At 36.1% G+C, this 5,184-nt stretch overlaps 1 long non-coding RNA gene across 1 annotated transcript; it reads left to right on the top strand.

Annotated features, from left to right (window-relative positions):
- The first annotated feature begins 1,396 nt into the window (after positions 1-1,396).
- Positions 1,397-3,687, top strand: LOC130252485 (uncharacterized). The gene is made up of 3 exons (XR_008840371.1): positions 1,397-2,247; positions 2,738-2,861; positions 3,490-3,687. It is a non-coding gene; the product is annotated as an uncharacterized LOC130252485 (long non-coding RNA).
- Positions 3,688-5,184: the final 1,497 nt, after the last annotated feature.

Raw genomic sequence — 5,184 nt, forward strand, 5'->3', positions numbered from 1 at the left:
CTTATAAATAGGATTATTGGAAAAGGATACCAGTGGATTATTTGAAGTTATTGCCTGTGTGTTTTGGTGGATATTGGGCTACTATGGTAAAGTCAGTAGGAATTGAGAAAGCACACAGAACTCATTGAACATACTTTTTTTTTTGCCACGTAGAAGGACCCTGAAGGGTGGTTCTTTGGGAAGATGCACCTACAGGAAACTGAAGCAATACAGCTTTGAGGATGGAGGTAGAGAATATCAAGGACTGATCATGTTTATGGAGAAGGCTTTTGGTAGTTTCATTTCCTTGGATACATCTAAAAGACAGCAAGATGAGACTTTTTTTTCTCCCCCCCCCCTCCCCATTCTGGTTTTGTAGACAAACCTGAAAAAGAGAAGGGAAGAAGTTTAAACGGGAAATTTCATGGGAATATTTCATCATCCTCACATGATGCAACTGCCAGCGGACTGTTCTTTTCTGTAATGAATGTGAGTGTGTAGCAGGGAACTGAAGACCCTTATCTGCTATAAAGTAAGATTTGAATAAAAATGAGCTTCATCTTTCATTGAAGTCAGCCCAAGAAATGGTTTTTAACCCATGTGGAAAAAACTCTTGACGTATTTATATGATCTGTAGCCAAGAGAACATAAAATACTATTGGAATTTGGAGCAGTTCATTAATTACTCATAAAATTGAGTTCACTGTGAGCTATATATCGAATGATGCTGGATTTATCTTATGTAATTCATGTAGGGTTTGTATCACATTTCCTATGGAATGAGTGTTAAGCAAGGGAGTTAAGCATACCTTCCTTGTCAAGCAGATACAAGTTAGTTTCAGGGGGTGAAATATTGTATTCCCACGCTGTTGAAGGAGAGATCAGCAGCCTTCTTCCTTGACAAACTAGAAAATCTGTGAGATAGTTCATTTGTGTTACTCTATTACTCTTAGCCAAGTGTTGCATATTCCATCATGTATTTGAAAAAATTTTTGCAAGGGAGTAGCTTTTTTTCTTCCTTTTTTTTTTTTTTTTTTTTTATAAATACCATAAAGAATGATATGTAAGAGAACATAGATTGTGTCAGAGTACTTCAAGATTCAAAATTTCAATATTTTCTTCTGCTACAGTGGTTTCATTTAGAGGAGTCTTCTTTTGGTAAGGGATTTGTATCTCTTTAATGAAACTGAAGAGCATGAAATGTGGTTTCCCTTCTTTTAAATGAGGCCAATTTTAGAGAAATAAAATGAGACATGAATAAATTGTTGAAGTCACAGTGCATGAAATTAAGAGAGCCCTTGACTAGATTGGCAAAAAGTTTTCTCTCTAGTGTTTTGATGACCATATAGCTAAGTGGTTGTGGGCTAATTGTGAAGTGTTGTTTTTTTTTTTGTTTGTGGATTTTTTTGTTGTTGCCATTTTGGTTCCTATGTCTTTGACAGATGTATTGGCTTCAAGTTATTTTGCAGATTCTGTGGTCCTGATCCCACAGGTGTTTTGAGGCAGGTGGAACCTCCTGGCTCCAGGCAGGTTTTCTGTGTATGGAAGCACGTGCTTTTTGATTTAAATATCCTTCCTTGCAGGCAGGTATGTTGAAATCAGCAGGGCTCTGCACAGCCCCATGTCTTTTCCTGGGCACAAAGAACTGGAGACTCAGAGCTGCTTGTCAGGATTTTTTTTAAATTTTCACTGCAGTTGCGAGTTCCTTGTCCTCTCTGTGTGGTCTAGTGCAATGCAGTAGGGTGAGGTAACCTTGGTGAAGGACAAACACCCATCCAGTCTCTCTCTCACTCCACTTCCTCAGCAGGGCAGCAAGAAAAAAAAAAAAATTAGGATGAGAAAGCTGATGGGTCAAGCTAAAGACAGGGAGACCACTTAGGAGTTAGTATTGCAAGGAAAAGAAACTTTAACAGATGCATTACTAGGATTACTATTTATTTCTAATTTAAATAGATTTGTTAAAAAATAAAATAAAGATAAATATTACTACAACACCTGTCCTTCCGTATTTCCCAAGGTCATCTTTGTTTCTTTATTTCTCTACCTCCTGCACAAGGAGGTATATCAGGTCCTGAAAATTTTCCTTTGAGAATTATTCCCAAGAAGAGCCCTGCTTTTTCTGAAGTAAATCACAGAACACCCTCAGTATCCTCTTGCAAATTTTCCACTCTTCCATGTCTTCTGGATATTCAAGAATGACAAATCTGCAGGAAAAGAAGAAAGAGAAATTAAAAGGATTTTTTTAAAAGGAGAGGCTTTAAAAACTGGGTGAGTAAAATCAAGCAAATTCAAATAAATTCAATGGAGTGAACAGTGAGAAAGGAAAATTAAACTTTCTAAGAACTGAAAACAAAGATACAGTAAATTTCAAAATTCTACCTTTTTGGACTATTTTGGATATATTTTTTGAAATGGAAAAGAAGTCCTGATTTTCTGCCACCATAAAAGGGGGGAGAAAGAAACCAAGAGATGCTTTAATGAATAGAGCACTAATTTTGAATGAGTACTCATCAGAACACAAGAGAATTCTAGCATTTTTTGCAAAATAGGACATTTCTGCTTTAAAGAACATTAACAGGTGTCAGGTTTTTTTGAATTATGTCATTTCCTCATTTAAACCTGGGTGTGTCTGAGCTCTGTTTCAGAAAACTAAGAGAAAAGTTTCATATTCTTAAATACAGTAAATTTGTGATTTAGGAATCCATTGTTATTAGCACTATATTAGCAACATAAAACTGCTGTTGAACTTCACTTACAGACCCACTGACTTCAATGGGATTGCAGTGCTGTGCTGGTTTGGGATTTAAATCACAATCTCCCTGAAAGCAAAGGGAATATATTGATTTAACCAACTGAAGATCTGGCCTCACATGCACACAACTGTATGTATTTAAATCAAAATTCAGTGTCTCTTGTGGAATTCTGATTGTTTTAGAGATGTATCTCCAGCCATGGTTACATGACCACACATTTGTCTCGGTGTTCAGCATAAGAAATTCTTCAAATTGAAATTGTTCATAAGCTCGGTCTATATTGTTTTAGTGGAGAGGATGGGAAAACACTAATTTTTCTTGGTGAGAGTGAAGTGGGAATCTTTCAGGTATGTAAAGAGCGTGGCAGAGAAGAATATAATTTGTTCCTCCAGCTTAAACATCTATCAGTGTAAGCCTGACTGTAATGTGGTAACTAAATGGCAAATCAGAAACTCCTGTCAAAAATGCTCAGTCTTGGAAATTAAGTATCACTTCATGTAAGAGAAAAATGATGGTAGATCAGAAATACTGATGCATAAGAATGGAAATAATTGTGATTTCCATGAGAGGATTGCCAGTTTGCAGGATTTAAATTGCATGCAAACTGGATTTTACATCTCTAATTGAAGATGTGTTGCCTTAGAGGCTTGACTTGACATTGACAAACTTCAACAGAATACAAAGACAGGAAAATGGGCTTTTGTTTGCCTTGCAAGTGATTAACAAACTCACACTGTGATGTTCCTTTTATTCCTAGGAATGCCAGTGGGATGATAAGGTTACTTCTGTGGGAGATTAAAGGTGCCAGTTACACAGCAGTGGTAAGAGGTACTGAAACACAAACAGGCCACACAGAAAGACTCTGATTTCCCAGAGAAAAACCTCTTATTTTCTAAGATTATAACAACTGCAAAGGAGGATTTTGGAGTGCTTATATTCATGGGGTTTTCTTTTTAATGAATAAAATTCATTAAATTCATTAAATTCTAGGGAAGAGAGAAGACGTCTGATTGATTTTATTATTTAGAACTTTTTTACTTATTAAGTTAGAAGTTTTGCATGCATTTGGGAGAGCTTCATCTTGCATATACTTGATATGGGAATCGTATATTTTTTGAGACCATATAGCAATGTTTGTTACTCATATCTATTCAAATATGGTAGATATTGCTGATTTATTGGCATTTTATGCTTGTTTTTCTTCTTTCAAGGACCCTGTATTTTTTCCTGTCTCAAACTTGTACATAATGCTGGGCTTTTGTTAATATTCAAAGGGCAGATTTCTTCCACATCTGGTAGGATCACTTTTTTTTTCAAAGGAATCATTGCTAGGTAATACAAGATGATTTAACTTCTAGAGGATGAACACTTTGTCAATAAATTTAAGGCATGATATAAGAAGATAAAAAAGATAATGTGAATTCTAAAAGCAGGGTGCTGTTAGGTCAAGGACATTGTCCTTTTGATATGGGTATGCCAGTGCTGAGTTGCCTTTCCTGAAGCTGGTTTTGAACAGTCAAATTTTTGGTCTTTGTCTTTAGATGCATGTGAAAGAGTATCTTACTAATTTTTATTAATTTATTATATATTTATTTTTATTGCAGAACTATCCTTTGGTATTATTTTGCTACTGCTTTATATAGAAAAGAAAATTACAGAAACTTTTTCAAGAAAAGGGAACCATGCTAAGAGAAGCACAGTCTCTCCTAGCCTGGGGACTGGAGATGCAAGAATTCCTTTCTGTTCTGAGTCACACACTCAGTTTCTTCTGTTTATTTTAGAAAGGCAGGAAATCAGCCAGAAATTGCAAGGTAACCCAGATTTTCAAGTGGCAGTTTTGAGAAATGAACAACAGTAATGTATCTTAGAGACTATGAGATGATACCATGAGGTCTAGAGTCTAGAGGGTTTTCTAGAGGCTTTTTTGTAATAAAGATGTGTTTCCTGACTGTAATCCTGAGATTTTTGTTGATGGTTTCATCACCTTGTCTTGTCCCCCTACTGGACAAGGAGAGAGATATTTGTAGATAGAGCAGACCTGTAACAAAAAATAGGGCATGGCTGGTTGCTCAGTACATGCATTTTCACCTGTTTGTAGCCAAGGATGAATGAGTGGGTTATTTGTGCCCTGTCTACAGCAAATTTGCATTTATGAAGTGGCAGAAACAGACATATTCCCAGCATGACTGTTCATCTGTGGGGTGCACCAACAAGGGCTTCAGCAACTGAGCTGTCCACGGATCTTATTAAATCCTAAGGACTAAAAAGGCTCAAAGAACTCTGTCATAGTTTATGAAGATCACATTTTTTTTTTATCTTTACCTAAACTGTGTGTAATCCTGTGATTTCTCAGTTTGCTGAGCCTCAAGTATGAGTAACCCTGAGGTTAAACATACATTATTATTATAGGCTGAGCTCCACTGAATTATTTCACTTAACTATAAATAAGGAA

Source organism: Oenanthe melanoleuca, chromosome 4 (assembly GCF_029582105.1).
Source record: "Oenanthe melanoleuca isolate GR-GAL-2019-014 chromosome 4, OMel1.0, whole genome shotgun sequence".
Lineage (NCBI taxonomy): Eukaryota > Metazoa > Chordata > Aves > Passeriformes > Muscicapidae > Oenanthe > Oenanthe melanoleuca.